General features: G+C 43.6%; 1 protein-coding gene across 13 annotated transcripts in view; it reads left to right on the top strand.

Moving 5' to 3' along the window:
- Positions 1 to 27,186, top strand: part of ATXN1 (ataxin 1) — a 391,544-nt gene that overhangs the window by 238,878 nt on the left and 125,480 nt on the right. For all 13 annotated transcript variants that reach the window (XM_032425008.1, XM_032425004.1, XM_032425012.1 and 10 more), the window contains one exon: positions 2,820 to 2,946. The gene's annotated coding sequence lies outside the window, so the exon portion shown is untranslated. The remainder of the gene's footprint in view (positions 1 to 2,819; positions 2,947 to 27,186) is intronic.

Here is a 27,186-nt window from a genome sequence, read left to right as displayed (position 1 = left end):
CCTGTAGGGGAAATTACATTTTGTCCTGGATGTCTTTAGATGGGGACAAGACTCAAGTAGAAGTTTGGCGTATTTGTTTCAGACAGACTTTCAGACTTACTTCATTCACGGGGAGGACATGAATGAACCTGTCTGAGGATTCCTTCGTTTTGCAGGATGAAGAAAGCGAATTAGCTGATTTTCCCTAGCGGAAGGATTACATTGTACCAGATTGGGGATGATAGGGAACAAGAAAACACTAAAGATGAACGCAACATTTCCATTGCTTTTTATTGCTTTGCACCATGCTGCTTGCCTGGGTCAATAAACAGGTAACCAAAGCGAGAACCAAATGAGAAGGCTCCCAGGACAGGGACATAAAGGCTGTTTGGAGTCCAAGAGTAAAATAATAAAAACATCTTAATAGTAAAGAGGAAGCCAGCAAATTTGGAACCTACTGCAAGGCACTAGGAAGATTTTTTTTGCAGAAGTTTACATGTAATGTGATCTGTTTTTAGCCCTTTGGGGGGGTGGGGGAGGGTTTTCTTAACTCCAGCTGTGGCTTGCAGGTGTTAACAGAGAGCTTCCTTTTCTTTCACCGTGATGACGGGGTGACGTGAGATGCATTAGGAAAGCAGGGGCTTCCTCTCCTGTCATATCAAGTATAATACCTGCATCGAACCGTGCTCCTCTAGCAGAAATTACTAGTGTTTGTTGTGCTGATGTTCTGGCAATTGGGAAGAAGAATCCTCTCTTATTTCAAGGTATTGAGAACAGCTGTGTGGCCCATTTCTTGATAAAGGAGACCCAGTTGAAATGGGCAGGAAGAAAAAAAAAAGAAGATAAAATACCAGAAACTAGTTGTACACGTCCAATCAGATCACATCACACAGAGGCTGTGTTCTCTACCTGCCGAACTTCTCTCACATGGTCATTTTGTAAGAAAAGCCTTCTGTAAGAAAAGTCATTTTGTAAGAAGAGGAGTGTGGTCCTCCCAATAGGATCGCAAATCACAATGTTTCTTTTTCCTTCCTAATGCCTATCCGATTTACAAATTTCACACATGGACTACAAATGGTATACACTGATTCGGTCTCGTCTGCTCCTCTTGGTGCACTGAGCTCCTTAAAGGCCTGGTCCTTGGCTGTTTCGTTCACCATTATGAACATAGAACCTGGTGAATATAGGAAGCACCAAGTAAAAATTTGTCCAGTGAATGAATGAATGAATGAATACGAAAGCACTTTGTACAGCTGAAACTAATATAATGTTGTCTATCAATTATACCTCAATAAAAAAAAAAAGAAGAAAGCACTTTGTAAACTGTATTCACTGTAAAAGCCGTGGTTAACTATATTCGTAGCAGATTCCCCCTTTCTTCCTTCGGTCCTAATTTTCTTCTCTCCGTTTTTCAGTTATTTTGAGGTATACTTGTCAGTGTCTTACCAATTCCAAATCGAAGATTTGCTGTTATTCATTTTTGCGGTTTTTTTTGGAGATCAGGACCACGTTTTTCCCTCGAAAACAAGGTTACACCCACAGTGCTAGTCCTGAGCCTCCCACCTTTGTTGGGCATGTGCTTTGCGGCTTTGAAAGGGAACTCGTGGATGATTTGTTTGGGAAGCAAACAGGGCGCTAGCGTAGCACTTATATTCTGTGTTTCTCACCATCCGCAAAGCCTGTCACGTAAGTTCCCATACCCCAAGCATGCTCCTCAAGAACACACGAGTTGAAATAACTTGATCATGTTGGCCCAGGCAGAGCTGTTCCTGGCTCTGTCTTCAAGGAGGGGAAAAAAAAAAATCAAGAAATCCAGGTGTGGAAAATATTAAGGATCAGGATATGAATAGGGCTTTTCTTTAAAAGCAACAAACAAACAAAAAATCCTCCAGTCCTCTCCAGCAGGGCCTCGGTGTGCCACTTCTGTGTGTATGGAAGTGTTATCCTCGGTGGGCAGGAACGGCAGACAGCCAAGTGGAAAATTTCACAGCCCTGCAAACCTCCAGTGCACTAAACACTGTCACCCAGCCATCGGAGGGAACCGTACGGCAGGGACCAAAGAACGATGCTCCTGCACAGGCCTCTGTCACCCACCTTCCACGCCCCCCCCCCTTTGCTTCCCGCTCTGATCCAGGTCTTTACTTTCTTTCTCCCTGAGCTTCCAGAAGGCTCTGTTTCCGGTCCTGGGCTTCCCCGGACCCCTCAGTGCAAGGGAAGTTTCAGCAATGCAGCCCATGCAGACTTTTTTTTGCACGTTTGGGTGCCCCAGGGAGAGTGGACTGTTGGTGGCTAGCCAAAGCTGGCTTTTAAATTCTGGCTCAGAGCTCAGTAACAGGCTTATGACCACTAATAATACTTGGCGTTTACATAGTGCCTTTCTTCTCGGGAACTGTGAGTACTTTGCAAGAGTGATCTTATTGATCTTCCCAACCAACCCAGTGAGGTATGAAAATGGCAAGAGGTGATCGTCCTAGCTCCCTCCCTTTTGCAGAGAGTAAAATCAGGTGGTGTGTTATGAGACCGTGCTGCAAGTTGACATCTCAGCTGGGATTACATCAGGAGTCCCCCAGAATTGGCTTCAACTTTATGGGTGTGTGGGGAGTGGGGGGGAAGGGTGGGGAGGGACAGGGGGCGGGGGAAAGGCTGACCGGGCAACGCCGTGTCTCCTGGGGCGGGAGCAAAAATACTACATTCCTTTTTTTTTTTTTTTTAAGGAAAGGGTGCTGGAAAACGGTCTTTGGCGAGTTATCAAATCCGTGAGACTTCATTTGTTGAGATAACAGAGTGATTGGATGAGGCATTTACCTTTTCCTTTTTCTTCTCTCCGACTCCCGCGCTAGGGATTTCTCACTCCTCTGGAAGGAAGAAAGAACACGCCTGAGCCCAGGAGCGCTCCAGCTTCTTGTGGGAAGTCTCCATGGTGAAGGCTAAGCCAGGGCTACCTGGGAACAGCGCGCAGTGAATGTCGTAAGTTAACGAGCAGCATCTGCGGCGGCTTGCCTTGCGAGGATCTGTGAATCATGGCATGTCACCGAGCCAGGGCGATGAAGGGGCATTCGCATGAGTTCTAAGTGATCGTCCAATTAATTTCTTTTTTTAGAGGAGAGATTCTGTTTTTATCTGCCGTGAACTTGCCTTCGTGGGGCACTGCTCATTATCTACTTCTGGTATAAAAGAGTGGAAGACAGTGATTCTTTTCACTGTTAGAGCACTCGTCTCCTGGGGCACTAACATGGTACCCAGCGTAGAGCAGGCTCTTTCAACCGGGCTGTCAAAGTTCATTTAGGTTTGGGGGGTAGTGGGTAAAATTCTCCGGGCGAAGGATTAGCAACGAGAATTGGCACCCAGCAAATATTTTTATTTATGTGAAGTTTTTTGTTGTTGTTGTTGTTGTTGGTTGGTTTGTTCTTGGAATGAATTTTTTTTCCCTGGCTTTCAAAAATCTGAGGTATGCAAATATAGTCCATTATTTTGGGTGCTTGTCTTATTCAAAACTGGAGGACTTACTGGTTTTTATCAGGTTGCAAGGTCAAGGCTTTGGGATCAGTAAAGTATCAGTTGCAGGTTGCTTTTCATGAGGAACTTTGGTATCAAGTAGTTGAAGAGATGGAGCGCACTCTGGGTTGCCAGGAGCTTATCTGCCACAGAATTTAGGAATCGGACCAACTCTGTTGCTTTCTGGAGATTTTAACCTCATTGCTAGATTGTGTCCAAAAAAAAAAAAAAAAGTTTATAAGGTTTTGGTCAGGAAAGAGTACAGCTGCGGGAAACCCAGGATGGGCCACGAGTGTATTGTCTTCAAGTTTTAGAAAAGTAAGAACCAACTTTGACTAGGACTTGGGGTGTGTGTGTGTGCGTGTGCGTGTGTGTGTAAATGCATGTGTACATTTACATATTTAATATATAGTGTATATTTGTGCATATATTATATATACACAAGTACATATATTTGTGTGTATATAAATATGTATTATATATATTTTTATATATTATATAAAATTTTAAATAATAAGTTCTTAACTTCTTAACAATTCAGTCAGGAAACTTCTCCAGGGATTTTTAACTTACATTTTTCCAGTTGCACAAATAATTTTGAAAGAGCAAGGTGCATCAATATGAGGGCATATATCAGGGGGAACAAGCATTAATGCTGAAAAGAAAAATTTCCACTGAATATTTTTTAATGTTGTGGTTTTCTAAAAATTTGTATTAAAATATGCATCTTTATCCATATTTCCTCAGGGTTAAATAGTCATATTAAAATAAGCTTATTAAATTTAAAATCTCCCAGTGCCTCATAGTAAATGGTGGGAAACACTGGTGTTTTAATGTGTTTCCATTTTGTGCATATGATCCCATTGGTTCCAGTGGAAATGTGCATACAGCAGCTGGAATCAGCAGACCTGAATTCTGTTCCTGGTCCTATGGTTGAGGTCAAGAAATCTGCAACTTTGACAAGTCACTAACCCCCATCAAGTGTTATTTTGTTAAGTCTATATGTTACTTTTTATTTTGTAAATCTGTATGCACAACAAATAACCTGTGAATTGATCAGTTAACATCTTGGTTTGAGGTCCCCCATAAGGGGCACAGTATTAAGTAAGGCACTTTAATACTTACTAAAAAATAATCTCTCTTGTTGTAAAAGGTTCTGTCACTATTAAGGAATAATTTGGGTCCTAGAGTAGCAGTATATTTTACTAGAAATTATTTTCCCAATCAGATGGCTGTTAGAATACACTTCTGGTGATTTCTCTTTTTCTGGTGATGTTTTTTAAGGCATTTTTATCCTAGGAAACAAGTGTCTTATGGAAAAGTGCTTTAGGTTTCAGGTTACATGTAAATGAATAATGCAGATACTGTAATCAAAATAACTTTGTTTCAAATCTGGTGGTTGTTTTTTTTTTTTTTTAAACCATTGCTTTGAAATGCTCATGTGATGCCCTGTCAAACCCCAAACATTAAATGAGGTTTTCAAAGAAGTTCTGAAGTATAAACTTTAAGATGCCAAATGGCCCACTAAAGTAATTTTAAAATCCTTCTGTAAATGGAGTGTGTTGAGAGAAAGGAAGAAAATATGAAATTCTAGTGAACTTCTTCAGTGCTGAGGACTTCCTCTTGCAAATTGCATTTGCTTGGTGGGGGGGTTGGGGAGGGTCCCGATTTTCTCAGTAAGTTGTGAAATTAGTAATCTTAGTCATTAGTAATCTTTTGGGATCTTGGTGCATTTTTACATTGAGTTCGTACTTCGGTGTCCTTCGTGTCCCAAAGCCTGTGCCATGATGATAGGGAAAGCAGGAGATTTTCAAAGAACGTGTGCTTGCAAATGGGGTAGGAATGTGGATATATAAATATTTGAGTAACCATCCTAGCAGCCATTGGAATGAGAGGCTTCTGTCCTCAGCATTCCTCGCAGACTGCACCCCAAACTTACTGCCTCTGTGGGACCCCTCCGCCGGTCCCTGTTAGCTACCTCTCAGATCTGCCACCAGCATTCTAGCAGATGAGATGAAAGGGGTGGTAATGAAATTTTACCTACGAGTCAGGAGACCTGGGTTTTGCACATGATGTTGCACTTAATCTTGGAACCTGGGAACCCCTAAAGCTCCTTGGACGCGATTTATGAGGAGTAACATGAGAACATTGAGCTAAGTGACCTCTGGTGGTTCTCCTTGCTCGATGTGTCACATTGCAGAATGTGCCAGCTTGGATGAGGCAGGTTGGACCTTCATTTTAGCCCATTTGTCTTCTAAAAGTCAATGATTTGGCACAACTTCAATTTACTACAACTGCTTTTAAAATATTGAGTGCAGGGCACCTGGGTGGCTCAGTTGGTTAAGCGACTGCCTTTGGCTCGGGTCATGATCCTGGAGTCTCGGGATCGAGTCCCACATCGGGCTCCCTGCTCAGTGGGGGGTCTCCTTTCTCCCTCTGACCCTCTTCCCTCTCGTGCTCTCTGTCTCTCATTCTCTCTCTCAAATAAATAAATAAAAGCTTTAAAAAAAATAAGATAAAATATTGAGTGCAGTCTTATGCTTATATATATGTTATGTCTATCACTGTTGTGATACGCACCCTCCTGGATAGCATGGCAACTCAAAGGTGTTCATTTGAGTGCTTTCTAAGAATATAGTTTTAGTCATTTAAATTTAGGGTCCACCTGGGGCGCCTGGGTGGCTCAGTCATTAAGCGTCTGCCTTCGGCTCAGGTCATGATCCCAGGGTCCTGGGATCGAGCCCCGCATCGGGCTCCCTGCTCCACAGGAATTCTGCTTCTCCCTTTCCCACACCCCCTGCTTGTGTTCCCTCTCTCACTGTGTCTCTCTCTGTCAAATAAATAAAATCTTAAAAAAAAAAAAATTAGGGTCCACCCATTGGTCTTTTTGAAAGTTAAATATGAGCCGCTTTTGAAATTAAGTTTTTAAAAACTGTCTACCTCCACATTCAAATATTGCTTAGCATAGGGGTGCCTGGGTGGCTCGGTCAGTTAAGCATCCAACTCTTGATTTCAGCTCAGGTCATGATCTCAGGGTCGTGAGATTGAGCCCCGCATCGGGCTTTGCGTTGGGCATGGAACCTGCTTAAGATTCTCTATCTCCCTCTGCCCCTCCCTCTCCCCCTTCTCTCTAAATAGATGCATGGAGGCAATGATCTATATTTCTTTCTTAAGCTTCTCAGCCTCCTTAAGTAGGACTTCCCAGGTTACCTTTTCAAAGCAGCCTCTCCTGACCCATGTAAAAGAGCAGCCACCCCATTCCTCTGTGCCTGCTAGCATACTTTATTTTCCTTTTAAGCATCTTATATATTATATATTTATTTGTTAATCGTCTATCCCCTCAACTAGACTGTAAGCCTCATGAAAAGCAGGCATTTTATTATTATTATTATTACCAGCTGAATCTACAACACCTAAAATGCTGTTTGGCCCATAATGGGCACTCAGTAAATAGCTGTTGAGTGAATGTCCAAGGAGAATGTTAGTGTATGTCCGGGCTTCTCATGTGTGGTGGGCTAACCGAAAGGAGTATAAACACGGTTCTGATGAGACCTGCTTGAATCCGATAGCAGTGTGATCAGGTAGGGGATGGCGTGGAGAGACCCATCTAGTTTCTTTTACTTAGAAGTTGATACTAAATATCTACAACGTGTATAAGTAAATGTGGGAAAGGAAACAATTTGTTTTAAAAAATGTTTTATAGAACTATCAATAGAGTATGGGGATTTTCTGATACTTTTTAAAAAAAATCCTGCCCTGTGTGTATTTCCTCTCCCGTTCCATTTGAGTGGTTTGCTTTATCAGTCATTTCTCAGCAGCCAGCTCTAGCATTCTGTGAACGGAGGCGGCTTGGTCTCTCCCCATCACATCATTTCATCGCCCCTGAGAGCGGGAGCCAGGCTTGAGGTGTGCTAGCTCCCGAGAAAGAAACTCACCATTTACTGAATAGCATCATTTATCCCGTCTTCTGGATGATGAACAATTTGGAACAAAGAAATGGTATGCCAACACAAATTAAGTCCATCCAATGTCTCCCGTGGTGTGAGGGAGGGCATTCACAAAGGCTTTCTTTCCTTTTTTTTTTTTTTTTTTAAGATTTTATTTATTTATTTGTCAGAGAGAGAGAGAGAGAGAACACAAACAGGGGGAGTGGCAGGCAGAGGGAGAGGGAGAAGCAGGCTCCCTGCTGAGCAGGGAGCCCAATGTGGGACTCGATCCTAGGACCCTGGGATCATGACCTGATCTGAAGGCAGATGCTTAACTGACTGAGCCACCCAGGCACCCCTCACAAGGCTTTCTTAAGGTGGCATCATCCTGCGTTGCTTTTGAGGATGGCAAGAATAACGGTTTCTTGGATTTTGTGTGTTCATGGACCCCCCCTTTTCAGAGGAACCGCTCTGAGTGCAGGAGTTACATTTTTCCTAGGAAGAAACTGGAAGACCAGAATACACACCTCTGTGCCTATTTATACAGCATTATGCTGTCTTTACAAGCTTCGAAAAATGGCAGCTGAATTTCTAGTCCCCAGAGTCAGAGAATTGCATACACACACTCTGATAAGAGTGATTTGGGAATTTCCTGTGTGTCTGGCAATTTGTACCTTTTAGATTTGCCATGTGTGACACCAGATTCTTTAGCACTATCGCAAAAAATAAAAAAAAAACAGAGAGAGAGAAAACTGAAGTAGATAAGGGGGTCAGGAGAGAAGGGGAGATTTTGCTGTTAGAATAAGGAGGAACCGGCCTCGCTGTTTTCAGTCCTCGCTCCTGAAGGCCCTGTGACTCGGCTTGAGTGTCCTCGAGGCTCTGGGCCGGGCAGTCGCTCGTGTGGCATCGGGTCTTTTCAGGTTTTTGCCTTCACCCTTTTCTCTGCCCTTCTCAGACTTCCTTCCAGCACGTCTCACTAATTCCTGGCCCTGGCCTCTCTGGCGGGGCCTCTGCAGGAGCCGCTCCTCTGAGAGCTGATGTCAGAGCTCCTTCCTGAGTCCTTGGCAAAGTCTAGCCCATCCCAGGCACACCCTTTCCCCTCGGCATCACCTTCTCCCAGCGCCGGGCCTCATCCTCTCCTCTCAGGCACCTCGGAGAGGGGAGGGAGAACCACAGAACCCCCAGAAGTTGTTGAAGAACCCTACAATATTCATGTTCTGTGGGGGAAGGGGAGCACCCGCAGCCTGGTGAGACTGCTCTCTAACTGAGTTGTGCCAAGGGCAAAGTGTGTGCATGTTCTCTTGAAGATTAGAATTCACCCAATAAACGATACTTATGAAAAGACTGTTTTGTGTGCCAAGGTGTGCTAAAGTGTGTTAGGGATACAGGGATGTGTGATCCATATTTGCTGCCCTTGAGGGGGAGGGGGGTATGCACTTGGGGTGTGAGTCAGGTGCTCCGGAAGGGGTGGTGGGTCAGAGTGCTCAGAGCCGGGTGCTCAGGGAAGGCTTCAAGCTCCACTGCACAGCAGAATCAGGCCTTGAAATCGAGGTAGATCTGAGCCCCGTGTATGTGTGTGCTTTGAGAAGGCAAGGGAGGGAGGGCAGCTAAAACCAGTCTCTTACTTACCTGCTTCTGAGTCTGGGCAAATGAGACCTCTCCGTCAGAACCTTCTTTCCATCAGAGATGATGGGGTAGGACAGCTGACGAAGACCTAGGATGGGGATTTGTGGCATCAGAAAACCATTCTCCTTTAGGATCATTTTATATATTTATTTGCAAAGCCTGAAGCCCGAACTTGGGGTCACTTAAGGAAAGGATGCCGTTCAACCCGAGTAGGTATAGTGTTTTCAACTTGAACTTTGATACAGAAACCATACCCCAAATTAAAAAAGTATTTCTCAAGGGGTGTATCTTTCAAGTGTCCACTGTTGAAGAATCCGTGTGCACCAAAGAAGGAATGACTCGCTCATGTGCCTCCCCAGCACCTAAAAGTTCTTTCAGATAGAGATCAAATAAGTCCCACACTTTTGGGCATCTCAGAGGCTGGTTGGATCCCTCATCTTTGTTAAGATACTACTGATGTTTGTGATTTCTCACACATTGTCTCATCCCATAGTATTTGAACTCTTTTCACGATTCCTCTCAAAGATTGTTGTTTCTCTTTTGCTTTCAGACAGAAAAGTGAGGCACAAATAGGAACGAAATGACATTGTTTTGTCTGAAAGCCCGAACAAAATCCGTTGGTTCTTTCTTACCAGCAAATAAATTGTTCCTTGGGACTAATGTCAAAAAAAGACAAACAGAAAGATAACCTCATCCTTTTAATTTCCCCACGTTTTTCACTTTTGTAAAATAATCATTTTTTTTAAATACCAGAAAGTCATTTAACCACTCCCCCAACGTACATTCATATGAAATTTCAAGTGCTAGCTATACAATGAATTAGGCTAGGTGGAATCTTAGATTGAAAGAATTAATTCATCTTCTATACATCCTGAGCGTTAGGTTAACTTTTTGCAGGCGCTTAAATAAGTATGTTTGCATGGTTCAGAAAAACTAACTCTCAACAAGTGCAAAATGCTTTTTAGGTGATACAGTAAAATTAGCTCTTTGAAACCTACATTGGAGGAAGTCAGTTTTTCAGTCTTTTTTTTTTTTTTTTCTATTTGTGCTTATGTTTTAAAATGACTGAAGTAGAGTTCTCCCCCCGCCCCAATGAAAATATTAATGGGATACGAATGGCAATCTTTGGAGAATCTTTCATTTCTAGAGTTCAGGCAAGTTCTTGTCACCATGCTCTTTGGACTCTGAGCCATCTTCTTCCACCTAGAAATTCCACTTCTTTCCCTGTACCTTCATCAGGCACATCTTGTCCCCATCTGCCTTCCAGCCTGGGGTATCCGACACTGGGATGGGACTCGACCACCGTGCCGGCAGAATTTCCCTGCTGAGGAGACCCTTGCACAAGTTACTACAGGGCTCTTTCAAACTGCACGCAGCCATCCTCATGGGCTTCGGGACACACAACTCTGAGCATCTAGAAAGACAAACATGCTCGCTGGAATCGTTTTCTAAAATTTCCATGAGGTTACTCTTTATTTCATTTCTCGTTTTTCTTCTCAAGCCTTTGTAGCTTGCATGGAACTGAAAAATTATAATTTCTCCAGGGCTAACATCCAAGACTTTAATAGGCCGTCTTAATGCGTTGGGCTCCTACGAGTTGCTACCCGTTAGAAGCATTGTAAAATTCACTCCGCAGAACAAAGAGGCCCGCCACAAAGATTGTTCCCTTCCTCTACCGTGGCAAGCCCTCGTTTTCCAGTTTTCTTTGCCTTTTCCTCTTTGTTCTCCAAGGAGAAGGGGGCATGTTATTGTTCGGAAAGGGGACAGCTCTGGCCTATACAAACAGATTTTTTTTCCCCTTTGGCAGCCTGAGTGGTTCTACCTGTTTTCTGGCTCTCATGCTTCTGCTTGTGAACAAGCTCCCTCCCCCCACCTGCAGGACACTAATAAATTAAAGATACAAATGTCAGTTCATTATTGCACGTATCTGCCACTCCCACGAGTTCATAATAGAGGCATTGGGCCTTTATCTGAAGTGAGTGTCTTGCCCCTACTCTCTCACCACCACATCGAGCACAAGTGTAGATTAAAGGATAGTGTGTCGAGGTGAGAGCTATCCACTGGGTAATGTTAGTCTGTCACTCATTGTAGCTGAGCAGATGAGCTGCCAATGGGTATCTTGTTGCTGTCATCGGGAGTTTACAGTCCAGGTTCCCAGCATTGCTGACGATCTATTTCTGAGCCCCAGCAGGGAGGCCAGTTGTCCTAGCAACCTGCTGGCTGGCACTTCCCTGAAGGCGAGCAAGGGAGTGGCAGTGGAAGGCGGTGGCCTCCAGAGGGTCAGGAGGGAGTTGGCAGTCACCTTGCTCCTAGAAGATTTTCCATTTCCTTCATCTGGGCAGGCCTCCAGGAAGGAATGTCAGTATCATGGGAGTGTGACTTACTCAGGATTGTGGACCACATGGTTGTTCTGGGACAGATAGCATCCCGTGGCGAATAACACACTGAGGAGTGGATAGTCCAGGCAGGATATTAGTCCATCTCAGAACATTAGGTGGTATCAGGTTTTCTTGTGAATTGGGTTCATGTTCTGGTTGTTTATCAGCACTGGAATTCTGAATTGGGGAGACCCAGGTAGCTGTTTGGGAGGAATCGGGTCAGGAGAGGGAGCATGGAGGGAAACACCACTACAGTGGACCTTGGTTACTTTTCCTGCCGACGGCTCTGGCCCGAGAGCAGTCCAGTGTAATTAGAGCTTCCGTGCTGGGCTCCAGTAATTGATCCACATACTCAGCTTTGAAAAGGAACACGACTAACCTTGTCCTCTTCTTGTTAATTATGCTCATCCTCCCTTTATGTCAAATTGAATTGGCACCCAATCATTCCCCGCCCTTTTCTGATGTGGGTCCAAAAGAATGTAGAAATCCTGACATCTTAAAGTCCCTAACCTAGTTGGCCTTGCCCAGATTAAGTCTAAAATTGGGCCATCAATTGACATTGGATGTCTTGGGGACTTCATCGCCCAGCCACTTCATGGTGGAGGTCCCTCGCCAAGGACTTGGGCTGACGTTTTCTCCTAGGAGTGCTTCGGTCTGGGTTAGCCCGGAGATGTCAGGACATTTTTCACGAAGAAAGAACTAAAGGCGGGGTCTACTTGCAAACCCTGTTTGAGAGATGTGACAGAACCTTTGCCGCACACTTTGTATACTCAACAAATACTCACTCCCTCTTCCATACCTGGAATAAGGATAGACTGGAATTAAGAGAAATGATTTTTGGACCAAAACAAAGCACCTGGATAGCTGTCGATACTTTCGGAGAGTGCTATGATTCCAAGATGTTTCTTAACAAATAAAATAAAGCAGTTCTCTTTGACAATGTGTGCGGTGTGCCCAATGGGTCATTATTTTAAGTTGTTGAAATGGTTTAAATGGTACAAGACACTGTGTGTTCCTAGAAAAATAACTACCTATGATGTACATGCGTTGTGAAATTGTAGAGAAGTAGAGTTTGTTTTTTTTTCCCCAAGATTGTTATGTAACTCTTCATCCAATATTTAACGGTAAATAGTCATCATTCCTCATGGTACACAGACAGTGAAGACAGTTCTCTCATATTGATATGAATAATGAATACAACTAATGTGAATTATGGTGAAGTTGGAAGATTAAAATCCTTCTCTAAGTCTGATGATTGCTTTTTTTAAAAGAAATTGGGTAAACAGATGATACCCAATTAGGCCTCATCAACTTCATGCTTTTTTTTTTTCTTTTTTTTAAGATTTTATTTATTTATTTGAGAGAGAGAGAGCATGCACGCGTGCACGAGGCGGGGGGAGCAGCAGAGAGAGAGGGAGAAGCAGGCTCCCCACTGAGCAGGGCGCCCGATGTGGGGCTCGATCCCAGGACCCCGAGATCATGACCTGCGCAGAAGGCAGACGTTTAACCGACTGGGCCACCCAGGCGTCCCTGTATTTTTCCTTTCACAACCAATCTAGACACACAGTAATTGGAAGAACACGTAGAATAGGGAGAACCTGTTCTATCTCTCGAATGTGTTGTCAGTCACAGCAGTAGGCGGAATGCAAATAATAATAACTAAGGAAAAGCTGGAGATGCCTTGGGCTGGATCCAGGAGCAGGAACATCAGGCTAAGGACGAACATCCAGGTTCTCCCCCCATTCCTGACCCGCGGAGACCCATGGGCAGGCTACTTTCTTCCTCTGTGCCTCTCTTTCCTTGTCTTCCAAAGGAAGTTAGTTATTGTTCCCACTTTAACAGCATTAGATTTAAAGATATTAGTCCAAGTAAGAGGCTTTGGGGAATCGTATCTGGGTTTTTGACCTTCCACTCATTAGCTGTGTGTCCTTGGGGAAATTGCACCACCTCTCTGAGACTTATTCCCCTTTTCTGTAAAATAGGGTTCATCACACCTACCCTGCAAATTGTTGAGAGAATTAAATGAGACAATGTGTGTTAAGTGTTAGCCCAGTGATTGTGCCCTAGTAACTACCAGCTCTAATGCAGTTAGGGTGATAAGCTTCACAAACCACAATTTATTGTGATGTGTTGCTGAAATGAACAGGTGAACGACTGCAACTTGCTAGTCCCTTTGTTGAGGAGAGGTTTCCTCTGTAGCACGAATCGTCATTTAACTGTCAGTGTCATTGTCTTGGCAGTGAAATCAGTTATGTACTGTTACAACCTTCTGCTTCGTTGACATATATAGTAATCATGATGGTGAACGTGACAACATTTATCTAAATTATCCCTGTGCATGTATGCTGAGGGCCCTTGGAATTTTAGGTGATTTTTTAAGTATTAGTCAAACTGAAAGGCACAGTAAGTTTGGAGGATATGATAGTCTCGTCTATAAAAAGGGTAGGGAGATTCCCAAAGGCTATTGGTATGAGTGGAACTCTAAAAAAGAAAAACATTAAAATGTATTTTGATGTAGTTACCATGTCTAGGGGGTGATAGGTAAAAATTACCTAGTCTGGTTCTTTTAAGTTAAGGATGGAAAAAGCCAGAAGAGAGATGGACACATTCCTGTATGTTCTTTCAGCAAATATGTACTGAGTGTGCGCTCTAAGGAAGGCATCCACAAGGGCTGAAGGAGCCTTCAGTCACTGGGAGAGAGGAGAAAGTGGGCAGCCCCTTTCCACTGTCGCTAATGCTCTGTCGTGGTACCCACAGGATGCTATGGATACAAACCAGTGTGGCATCTTCTGGCTTCAGGGAAGCCTTCAGCCTCAAACTTGAAGGATGGGCAGGTGTTAAGCAGGAAACAAAACGAGTGTATCAGTTTGCATCTACTGTGTAACAAACCACCCCCCCATTTAGTGGCTTCAGACAACAAATATGAATTATTTCTTGTGAGGCTGCATGTCCACTGGGCTATTCTAATGCGACCCGCTTGGCTGGGACTAGTTGGACCACGATGGCCTCACTCCTAGGTCTAGCGGTTGGTTGGAAGGCTGGTGGGAGAGGAGAGCTTCAGCTGGGGTGACTTGTGCCTGTTCCACGTGGTCTCTCATCCTCCAGGATGCCAGTGTGAGCTTCTTCATATTGCAATCTCAGGGTTCCCAAGGGCAGCAAGAGAGGACAGACTCCAGCATACAAGTGCCTTTCAGCTTGGCTAATTTCCCTTTAGCCAAAGCAAGCTACTTAATTAGCCCAGATTCAAGGGAAGGGGGGAAACACCAGCGTGGGTTGCATCATGGACATCGTGTGCCAAGCTCAGAGGTAAGAGAGAACCTGGCTTGCCGACACCACAAGTAATCCAGAGTGGCTAACGGAGAACAGGTAAGAAGTGTCAGGGTCGGGCACTGGGCCGTCAAGTGTCCTTTCAGTAACTCCACTGAGGAGCTGGGAGTCTATCTTAAAAGACAGAAGAGTCATTGAAAGATTTTCAGCAGGATGTTGATATAATCAATAAGATATCTAAAAACCTGGGCAGATGACAAGAGCCTGAAAGCGTGTGTTGGCCCAGACAATTCAGGGACATTTCCAAAAAGCTGTCCCAAGGGTACCTCGGCGTAGGCAGAAATACTATAGCTGAGAGGTGGTTCCAAGTTGACAGGTGCTTTCTAAACAGGGCTCCCTGACAAAGGGTGGAGTCCTCCGGGGGATGTCGGGGAACACAGAGGAGGAGCAGGTCGGGAGAACTAAGCATAGGAGGTCTGCGCAAGAATTCAGCATACTTTGAGGGAGTCAGATCTTGCTGGCTTCTTTATATCCCTCGTGGGCGGGATCCTGCCAGACCCCTGTGTACGGGGGCTTCCCAATCCCAGGCAGTGGGCTGACAGTCAGTCTCTGAAAGTGCCTTCTCCTGGTGGGGGTATCACAGCGTCCCCCCAGCTGAAGACTCTTTTCTTCCCAACACATTTCCCCGTGACCTCAAAACTGACAGTGTGTTCCGAGGGCCCTTGGGCTCTCTCAAAAATCCTCCTGTGCCCTCAGATGGGACCAGGGCTCACCCATTAATTTCAAGAACTGACCTTTTAACTGTGCTACTAAGTGTAACTCTTTAAAACTACTAAAATAGAAATGACTGTTTCATTTCACTAATTCAAGTCACCGAGAGTGAGAACTTGTGGTTTAGGTCGATACGTTTGGGGGCCAGTTTGTTGTCACTGAAGCTGCCCGATATCAGGGTGGGGGGGCCGGCAGGGTACTTTTCAGAGCCTCGGGTTGTAACTCAAATGCTGAAAGTAATTATCTTTTAGAGATAAAAAGTGGGGGAGGGGACACCTACACGTGCATTAAGCAGATAATAATTTGCCATGTTTTCTTTCTAAATTTTCAGTAAAAAAAAAAAAAGAGAGAGAGAGGGACAGACAGACAGACAGAAATGCATAGATGGCGTGGTGCAGGCTGCCGGGGATGGTCTCTGATTTCTGCTGTCTTTGTCTTGATGGACAGCATCCCTAACCCTATAATTGAGAATACTTGGAAATCAAGGGGATAGAGGAAGACAAGAAGGAAAACTAAAAACCCAGACCATAATCCTGTGAGGGCCGGCGGACAACTTTTGTAGCTGAGTCCCACACCTTCTCCATTTAAAGAGTTCCAGCAGCCTTTTCTAAATCAACGTCCGGTGAGGATCCTTGGCCATATGAGCCCTTCGTTTTGCGCTCACCCATTGGAGTGTTCTGTTAGCTTTGCTTCACTCGGGGGTACTGCTCGGCACATCCGGGGCCGGTGGCTTAGCTCCTGGGCAGGCCAGATGTTCTTGCCCGGCTCTGCTACTTGAATGGGATGCATTTTCGAGGACAGGAAAGAGTTTGAGAAACCCCAGTGCTGGGTCAAAGGCAAAAGGTATTTTATTTTATTTTATTTTTCCTGCTGAGAAACAGCAAGCATTTTAGGTATTTGTATCAGAGAGTCTTAGTCAAACAATCATGTGGAGGACTGATAAAAGAATGTGCAGTAGGAGACCTCATCATTTAAAGTGCCCAAATCTGGCGAGCTTCATAATCATGTGACCCAGAAATGAAAACATGGCATGTTTTGGAATTCCTGATTCTGCCTATTTGCTTTAATAGCAGATCATTGCATAAACACTGACTCATTGCATTTGATACTAAAAGGAAGATAGGGTTTGCTGTGCTCGGTCTGGTCTGGCTTCTAGCAGAGTCTAGATGAGTGCCAGTGAACGGAGCAGGACAGATGACCAAAGGAACATCTAACTCCCAGGCGTTCGCTGTACTTACCCGTGATCTTCTCCGAGGCTTTGCAGGCAATATTGATCGGAATAATGTGCTTCTCTTTATAAATACATATTCAATCTGTCCTTGAGTATAGAGAGCGTAGAGGAGGAAAATAGAACCTTCTTATTTTTGCAAGTGGGGTGAAGATGCAAGTGTGCGCATGCTCCCTCCTGTGTATGACATCGCTAGGTTTTGTCAGCTTATTTTCTTACCCACCTGGGCTTTCTGTGGTACTTGAAGCGATATGACCGTGCTCATCCACAGGGGACAGGAGGATACAAGTAAGGTCAACACTCTGACCAAAACCATGTCCTGTTATTTACTTTTTTAAGAAATGGTAGTAATATAGCAAAGTCGGAACGAGTGGAACCTTTTTCAAGGACGCACTGGATTGCTCCTTTGATTAATATCCAGAGGTAGTCGTTATAATCTCAAGTCTGACCGATGGGGTGCAGATGGGTGAAGTAATTGGGAGTTCAGTATTTGGAGTATCTTCTAAAGAGGGACAGGCTATCTCGATTCAGAATATTCTTCTCTCCCACCTTACTTATATGTCCACTCTCCTGATGAGTAGGGTCTGCCCATCTCTCCCTCCCTCTCTCTCTCCCTCTCTCTCTCTCTCTCTCACACACACACACACACACACACGTGCCCCCCCCGGCAGGCCCTCCAAGGCAACCCCGAGGGTTGGGATGACCCCAGAGACCATGGCCAGCCTTGCATTCAGCTAGCTGTCTCGTCTCACTCTGTAACATGGGCAGAAGGTGATGGCTGTGAGCTGCAGTTTTCACTTGTCTTGACATTAAATGCCCTCCGATCCTGTCTGTCTGTCTCATCAGAACATCCTTCACAGATCTCGAGTCTTCAAACGTCGCCTCCTCATTGCAGCAAACTCAGAAATGCAGAACTCTGAGGCATGTATGTTTCCGTAGCCCACCTCGGTCTTAAACTTACCTACCATATTTCAGCATATGAAACTGAGAACTCAAATTAGTTTCTGTGATTAAAGTGGTCGCCATGGCCGAAAATGTTTGGCAGAAGCCATGTGTATCTTCTGATAAAACTCTAGGTTTTGCATCACACCTTTTTAAAAAAAATTTTTTTTTTTTTTAATTGCTGGGGATCTTTCAGACAGAAGAGTGAGTGTGGGGATGAGAAAGCAGAAACTGAATGAAAACCTATGGCCAAAGGTCAACCGTGGTGTGGGGAAAATTTCCAAGTAAGCACAGTCTGATTTCAGGGGTTCCTGCTTATCCCTTTAGTATCATATCTCCCTGTTCTCCTTTGCGAACCTAACCTTGCCTCCCCACCAAAGGTTTCAAATCAGTTCACCTCCCTTGGTTGACTTGTGGAGAAACAGTCTGATAGAGACACATGAAGTTGATAGGGACCTTGGGCAGGATAATTGCACTTTACAAGGGCTCGGGGATGTAAGGATTGAATTTGTTTAATGCTGGAATTTCAGCTGATCCTGGAGGAAAATCTTTCGGGTGCCACTTTTTCCAACATATCATGAAGCAAGCAGCTGCTCACCTAAATCAACACCGATGCTACCCCTTTTGACTTCTATACAATCACTCTTCATATAAAATAACCAATACCTTAATAATCATTTAATTAACATTGCATATAAATTTCACAGCTGTGGTGTCCTTCATCAACTTTCTTTTTTTGCAATTTAAAAAATTGTGATAAAATACATATAACAGAATTTACCATCTTTACCATCTTTTTTTTTTTAGAGAGAGAGAGAGAGACTGGGGGAGAGGGAGGTGGGAGAGGCAGAGTGAAAGAGTGAATCTTAAGCTCGCTCCGCACTCAGCTCAGAGCTGGATGTGGGGCTCGATCTCAGGACCCCAAGATCATGACCTGAGCCGAAATCAAGAGTCAGACACTTAACTGACTGAGCCACCCACGTGCCTCCGCCTGAGCCATTTTCAAGAGTACAGTGCAGTGGTGTTAACTAGATTCGTACGGTAGTGAGAATGATCAGTGCCATCCATCTCCACAGTGCTTTTCATCTTGCAAAACTGGCACTCCCTACCCATCAGACATGAACTCCCCACCCCTCTTCCTCCCAGCCCCTGGCAAGCACCAGGCTTCTGTCTCTATGAATTTGGCTCTTCTAGGTGCCTCATGGAAGTAGAATCATACAGTATTTATTTTTTTATGATTGACTTATTTCATTTAGCGCATCATTTGTAAGATTCATCCAAGTTGCAGCACGTGTTAGACTTTCCTTCCTTTTTAAGACTGAATAGTATTCTGTTGTATGGCTAGACCACATTTTGTTCATCCGTTCGTCCATCGATGGACACTTGGGCTGCTTCCTCTCTTTGCTATTGTGAGTAATGCTGCTATGAACATGTGTATGTAAATGTCTGTTCAAGATCTTCACCAGCCTTCTTTTATGTGCTTGCTAAATGCAACTGCTTGAAGGAGACAGGCATCTACCCTCTTTGAGCCCTTTTTTATGATAGAACTGGGTAGACTTTCTGCCCATTATACGTTACAGGAAATATCTTCTGGGCCATTCTCTTACCTAATACTTGCTGGTTGCAGTCCTCAAGCATTGACTAAGCCTTCCCGTTGTTTTCTATTAAAATGCAAATGATCCTGAGACAGAGGCCATAGATAAGATATTAGCACCTTGGTGTGAATTCCTTTAATCGGATCCCGTCTTAGAAGCTTTCTCTGCCCACCCCACCCCCCGCCCCCACCCAGTGCACTGCTCCTTGCTACATCTGTTCCTTATTTATAGCCTTGCCTTATTTCTGCAAGTGTCACAACCGTATTAAAGTTACTTATTTATAGTTTTCCTCTTCTGTAGAATAGAAGCTTCTTAAGGACAGGACCCCTGTATATTTTATGTTGGTTTTTCAGGCTTTAGTAAAATGTCACATACAGCTCTAAATAAACCATTCATTCGTTCATCAGGCATTTATTGTGTCTGCGATTGAATCTTAAAATTCTGCCTTTCTAGAAGTTTTGGGTGTCCAAAAAGCAACTTTATCCTCTGCAAGGCTTGGCAGATTATAGAATTCTTCAGATCGACCTTCCTGTATTTATAAGTGCAAGGACAGTCTTAGATGCGTGGGTCAAATAGTTTTCTATCACAAATCTACCTAGATTTTGTGCTTCTGCTCAGCACAAAAGTAAGTTTGTGTTCTTCTATTCAAAAGAAGAGATGGCCATCTATGTCCCTTCTACCTTCTAAAAGTGACTTCTCAGGGACTGTTTTTCTCCCCTTGCTGCTGAGGAACAGTTCAATGTATATTCTCAGGCAGCCCTGAGAACTTCTGAGTGCTATAAATCTCAATATTTGCGATATCAGTCATGTACAGTTTATAAACGCATGCATCCACTTAGCATGTTGCTAATAACATCGCTCCCCTTAGAAAGGGGACTGAAGCTTGACTGGTTCGTTAATATGCTCCTCCAAGTTGATTTGTAACTGTGTACCTCAGTGTGTACTAACAACTGGTAGCCCAGGGGTGACAGACGCTGGCTTCCTGTTCATTAATCCCTCAGCAACTCCCTTGCAAACAGAAGTTACTCTGATAACAATTTGGCGTACTTCCCCCCTTTATAAGGTAACGGTGATTACCTTATAAACTAATTTATTCGTCCTAAACTATATTGTGACTTTCAGCTCTAGCCTCAGAGTGTATTAGTTCTCAGGGATGTTACTCTCAAGGCTATTAAGACCAATTATTATTCTGATTTATATTGTCCTTGCCACTGCCGTCCCATGATTATTGTCATTGCTACATTTTCCCCTTTGGGAGGTAAACAGAGTGGAAATTTTCGGTGGTCACTGGACTGAACCAGAAGTTGAATGTCTTTACCAAGAGCATAGACATGTTCGATAGGCAACAGGAAAAGCGTGAATAAACGGGATCTTCAGACCATCTTTTAGTCTTCTTTTAGGCAGTCGTTCGGCTTCTTCTCCTATTAAACTTCTGGGCAGGGTTGTGAGCAGGTAAGAAAGTTTAAAGTCAACTGTTTTAAGTCTTACTTTCTGGCTTTCTCATACTCGTATTTTATCGCAATAGAAATGAAAGTTACAGGAAAGATAAGAGTGGGATGCCTACATAATGAACTACAGTAAATAGCTGCAGTGAATTTATGCCCATAGAAAGGGAGCATTCGGAACAGATGGCTTTTGATTAAAGGTACTTCCTGTAACAGATTTCAAGACGACACTGTTAGTTTAGGAAAGATGATAGATCTGTCTTTAAAAACAGCGCTGCTGGGATACCTGTTCTTCCGTACCTCCCCTCCCCACCCCGAGGACCACCCCAACCTCCTCTGGATTTAAAGCAACAATTTGATGGATAAGAACAGACGTGAAAATCTGACGCTGGTGACTGGGCCATGCATCCCTCTGGTTGATTGATGGGGAACATGTCTGTGAGTCATGCCAATTCCTGGTCAAGCTGCTACAGTATCTTCATAAATAATTTGCATCATGGGGCGTTTCTGCAGGTCTTGTGCATGTTACTGTTATTTTTAGCTAGGATTTTTTTTTTTTTTTTTACAGTGACAATTTTTAAAGTAGATGAATCAAGACACCTCCTCCAAAGTCAAGGAAACGAGTGCAGAGAGTGTGGGGCGCTGTCTCCTCTCTCCCCAAGACATTTTTCTTTTCCTGTGCTGCTGGGCTTGCTGCTCACGCCATTGCTTTTTGTGACTTTAGTTCCTTGCAATTTCCACTCCTTTTTTCCCTTATGCATCAAGATGTGGCTGTGGAAGTAATTTATGTAATGAGAGGCTGTACCACACTGATCTAAAGGAAGCAGTGGCTTTTATGTAAAGCACCAGCTACTCTGCTCTTCACAAGGAGCACGTTATTGGGAACTTGAATTATGGGATGGAAAGAGTCTTAACTCTTTCACTTAAAAAATGAGTCTTGGGCGCCTGGGTGGCTCAGTTCGTTAAGCGACTGCCTTCGGCTCAGGTCATGATCCTGGAGTCCCTGGATCGAGTCCCGCATCGGGCTCCCTGCTCGGCAGGGAGTCTGCTTCTCCCTCTGACCCTCCCCCCTCTCATGTGCTCTCTCTCATTCTCTCTCTCTCAAATAAATAAATAAAATCTTTAAAAAAAAAAATGAGTCTTTTACAAGTAATGTCTGCAATCGCTTGAGGAGGAGTTAGGAAGATACAGAGCCAGAGCATAAAAAAGTCTGCCGCATTGTGGTGACCTGTAGATGTTCACCACTGTTAGCATTTGCCTATGTTTTCTTCCGGAATATTTCCTGTGCATATATATATATATGAATAATACACATAACTTTAAAAACTGGAATTGTAATCGATAGGCTTTTCGGAACCTTTTTTCCTACTTTGTAATATGTTATGAACATCTTCCATCATTAATAGATTCAGATCTTTAAAATATGTTGATGGCTACTGAGTTTTGCAGGGCCTGGATAGAAAAGGGCATGTCCTCTGACTAAGCCAGTTGGACGTGCCCGCTCTCCTCCCTCATTTTTCTCCTTTTCTGCTAGTGTCTGTTGCAGACCTCTTGCTCTGCTCCTCACGGTGGTCGGATGAGAAATCTGGGCAAGAAGAGATGGAAGAACCCTACTTGATGGAGAGTTCCACTCTTGACTTCCTTCCTCACAGTCGGGACTTCTGAGAAATTCTTACTCTTCCATCTTGGTTTCTTTATCAGAGCTCGCCATGTCTTTTCCTGGAAATTTTACTTTCCCTTAGGTCCCCAGGATCTTCTCTTTACCTCCCATTGGGCTGGTGATCGTGGCTCCCTGTCTCTCATGTCTCTAGCTTAGCCTGGACCTAGCAGAGACCCTTCCTTGAATATCCTATTGATTCCATGATGGCCCTTCCCAGTTGTCTGGAGTGACCCCGCTCACCTTTCAGATTCCATTTTAAACTCCTAATCACAGTTCAGGACCTCCAGACTTCACCTCCAGTTATTTACCTTGTGACCTTATTTATTTCACATGTGACCTTTGTCTCTGCCTAGCACAGAGCTCTGTCAACGACTGTTCCGGGACATTCCACCCATAATCTGTGCCCGTGTGGACACCCCCGTCAGACTCTGGGTCCTCCCAGTTCTTGAGCCATAAGCCAGTTGCCTCTAGTCCTTCGAACCCTGGCTGGGAGTCATCTTGATGGCACTTCTCTGCTTAATTACATTTGGCTCCAGCCAATATCTGGAAGGACCTCTGTGGGAAAAACTTCAAATAGCTGACAGTACAGAGTTTTGTTGTTGTTGTTGTTGTTGTTGTTGTTGTTTTAATTAACAGACTTTATTTCTTTCGAGCAGTTTTGGGTTTATGGAAAAATTGATGGGAAAGCACAGAGAGTTCCTATATTCCCTGCCTCCTTCCCCCACAGTGTCCTTTGTCACTTAACATCTTGCATTAGCATGATACCTTTGTATGCACCAATATTGACATATTATAATTATTAACTGAAGCCCCTAGTTTACAGTATGGTTAACTCTTTCTGGGATACCTTCTGTGGGTTTTGTTGAATGTGTGATGACACGTATCCACCACTACAGTATCCTACAGAATAGTTTCCCTACCCTGAAAATCCCCTGTGCTCCATCTATTCATCCCTCCCTCCCAACCCCCAAAGCCCTGCTCTTTTTACTGTCCCCATAGTTTTGCCTTTTCCAGAATGTCATAAAGTTGGACTCAGTATGTGGCCTTTTCAGATTGGCTTCTTTTTTTTTTTTAATATTTATTTATTTGACAGAGAGAGAGAAAGAGCACAAGCAGGGGAAGTGGCAGGCAGAGGGAGAAGCAGGCTTCCTGCCGAGCAGGGAGCCTGATGCGGGGCTCGATCCCAGGACCCTGGGATCATGACCTGAGCTGAAGGCAGCCGCTTAACTGACTGAGCCACCCAGGCGCCCCTCAGATTGGCTTCTTTCACTTAGTAATATGCATTTAAGGTCCCTCTGTGTCTTTTCATAGCCTGATAGCTCGTTTCTTTTTATTACTGAATAATATTCCATTGCATGGATGTAGTGTGATTTATTTATCCATTCGTCTACTGACGGACATCTTGGTTGTTTCCACGCTTTGGCAGTTATGGATAAAGCTGCTATAAACATTCAAGTGCAATTTTTTGGCGTGGACGTAGGTTTTACCTTCCTTTCAATAAAGACCAAGGAGTATGATTGCTGAACCATATGGTAAGACTGTATTTCATTTAGTGGGAATCTGCTCAATTGTGCTTTAAGGTGGTTGTCCTATTTTGCAGTCCCACCAGCAGTGAATGAGAGTTGCTCCACATCCTCACCAGCATTTGGTGTTGTCGGTGTTCTGGATTTTGGCCATGCTAATAGGTGCGTGGTGGTGTCTCGTTGTTGTTTTAATTTTAAATTCTCTAATGTCATATGATGTGGGGCATCTTTTCATATGAATATGTGCTGTCTGTAGGTCTTCTTTAGTGAGCTATCTATCTCTTTAGTGAGGCATGCTCTCCTTCCTTGGTAAACCCATCTGCCTTCCAGAGCATTCACCTTCTACACAGTACACCCGGTAAATGCAGTCTCCCAGCCCAGTGCCCGGCACATGTTTTCCTGACCTCAAGTCTGTTTTCTCAGAAACTTAGGACCCGTCTCATACATCCTCTCCTTCCCCCTTACTGTCATGCGTATTCTTTCCATACACAGCTGTGATGTTCACTTCTGAGTTCTCCTGAATGTGAGCTTATCTACCTCTTCATGTATCCAGGCTGCTTATTTCTTGTAATAGCCAAGACAAGAGCAAGAGTCAGCAATGGACAAGACAGTAGTTTGCATAACCTAGATCACAGTATTTGGGTCTCATTCTGAATCTGAACTGGGGTTAAATTTAAGAAATTGCCTTGGTGTCTTCACATTAATTCCTAAGGTTTATTCTCTGCTCTGATTTAGTAGCATAATTTTGAAATGTTTTGATGCCTGTTTGGTTTTACCTGCTGACTATAAAAGTCGTTTTAACTTCCATCTTGCTGACCTGTTAAAAACACTAAATCTATGGCAATAAGAAAGTATAAGCTGATTTGCATATAACTAATGCATATGAATGCAATAATTATTAACATGGGAAGAAATCAATACAAATGAGTGAAATTTCTGGGTCGTTGACTACACGATAGATAATGAGCTTCTTGACCCAGCGTGTCACAGATGGGCTACACATATGTCAGAGTATTGATCACCTTAGCCCTTGGGCAGCCTTGAACCCTGGACACTACAGAGCCCTGGGCAGAGGAAGGAGAGAAGAGAGGGAACCAGGATGCATTGATATAATGTGGATTGGGAAAAATAGTGATTTGGAATGCAGAAGAACCCCATTCATGGCTTAGCTCACTGTTCTAGCTGCACACTTTAAAAGGGTGCTTGGTACATAGTAAGTGTCCAATAAATATCGATTTAATTCATGAAACATACCAGAATTCTGAAGTCATTGAGCATGTTACTTAATCTTCTCTGTACCTCAGTTTCGAGAGTTAGAAATATGATTTGTTTCTACCCAACAGATATGAATTTATATGTAGATAATAGGGCTCTTGTAATACGGCACATGAACCGTCTATACCATGATGCAGGGTGAGGAGATCCTTTCGGTTCTCTCTTACCCTTGCTCATTTGAATTATTTTAAGTCCAGGTGATGGTGATGATGATAATGATGATAAAAATGATGTAATTTGACTACAGTTCGTAAAGCTTATTGCCTTACACTGATGTAATCCTCAGAGCGTTTCTTAGACCAGATAGTCTGGCGTCACTTGAATAAATGATCAAACTGATGCTCCGAAAAGCGACGTGATTGTGTCAGATCGCACAGATGGCACGTGACAGAAATAGAACTGGAGCCCAGATATTTAATTTTCTGACTTCAAGTCTCAAGGACTCTCATCTATACCAAACATAATGAAGTTTCATCTAGATTCACCTTAAAGACTGGATCACTTCCAATGAGCACGCTATTTGATGGAGCTGATGGTGATAAAGTAAACTTAAGAATGCCTCAATGAGGGAAACATTCCTAAACCTTAAAAAAAAAATATAGCTAGCTTAAAGGAGGCTTAAGCTAAATGCTAGGGAAAATCTTTAAATTCTAAATCTTGAGGTTCTGAATTAGTAGTGGAGTTTTAATGTGAATTAATTGTGTGTAACATTTTCAAAAGATAAAATGATAAAAGCATAAACCTACATGCTGATATAAAACTTGGTGAAGTGAAATGAGATGAGAACAGATGATGTACTATGAGAACAAGAAGGATGTGAAGAGGCAGGTTTATGTAGATACTTTAAATTCATTTGATGCCATCCATTTGACAGGAAAGTATGCCTTTAAAATCTCACACCAGCAAGAGGGAAAAAAGTCAGCAATATTTCTTCTTTTTCACTCTTTTATCTGAATGTTAAGTAACTTGGGTCTATTCTGGTTTTGATTCACAAATGAGTTTTCAGAAACTACCCTCCTACTCTTTGTTTTCTTTTTTAATGAAACATTTAATTTTTCCTCTGAAGACTGATATATGCATCAGGACATGAGCTAGATACCCCTGCAACTTTCAAGTTTTGTCAGCTGGATTTCATTTTATACTCTCTACACCTGGGGAGGCTTATTTTCTGATAAGGTCCAATTCATGAGCAGTGATGGATTCTGAGCTGCATCTGAACATCCCACGGTCATCCCCGCATTTATTAATTCTCCAAAGATTTGTTGAATGCCAGCAGCACGCCCTGTTCCGGGAGAAGAAAGCATAATTCTTGGCCTCAGGAAGTTCCCAGTCTTAACAAGCTGGTGCTTGGTTGCCCAAACATCTTGTTTCTCTTCCACCAAATTCCAAGCCTTCTCTGTGTGGATCCAGTTGAATGCTGTTTGCAGACTCTCCTTGCCAGAGTAAGCATCTGCCTTGCTCATTAGCCATAGGACAAGCTCATGAGTTGTACAGAAAAGGAAAGGGAATTTGTGAGTGGCTTGATGTGTGGTCCCCTGGGCAGAGGACTGCGCCCGTGATGCTGAGGGACACCGTTACCTCTGCTGCCTGTGTGGGGCTCACAGCGTCTTCTGTACATAGAGGAGGCGTACATTGAGCATCTCCAAAAGGCAAAGAAAATAAGACTAAAGATAGAACATGGGGGGGTGACAACCTTTTAACCTTTCAAACAACCATGTTTCAGTTCAGTTTATTCCTGTTTGCTCTGAGAAGGGGGAGAAAAGAGAGAGAACTCTAATTACAAACTCCTTGTTTCTCTCAACTATACTATTTTCAATCCTGTCTAATTTGTACAGCCGAAGAGGCAAATGCTTGCTTTTTTCAGTGTGAAGAGAAGGCGCCCCCATTTAACACTTAGAAAAGGTTGACTTTGATTTAAACAAAAGGAGAATTCTCCATGGCCTAATGATTCATGACTTGTCATCACCACGGAGCCGCCATCTTGTTCTGCGTGGCCTCGTTCCTTGGCCTTGTGGGAATCTGCCCTTCTGTAGCCCCTGCTCTTTCACCTCCCATATCTCTTTTTCTCTTGGATCA

Source organism: Phoca vitulina, unplaced genomic scaffold, assembly GCF_004348235.1.
Source record: "Phoca vitulina isolate PV1807 unplaced genomic scaffold, GSC_HSeal_1.0 scaffold31, whole genome shotgun sequence".
Lineage (NCBI taxonomy): Eukaryota > Metazoa > Chordata > Mammalia > Carnivora > Phocidae > Phoca > Phoca vitulina.
The sequence above is the reverse complement of the archived record's forward strand: the minus strand, read 5'-3'. Positions and strand labels throughout refer to the sequence as shown.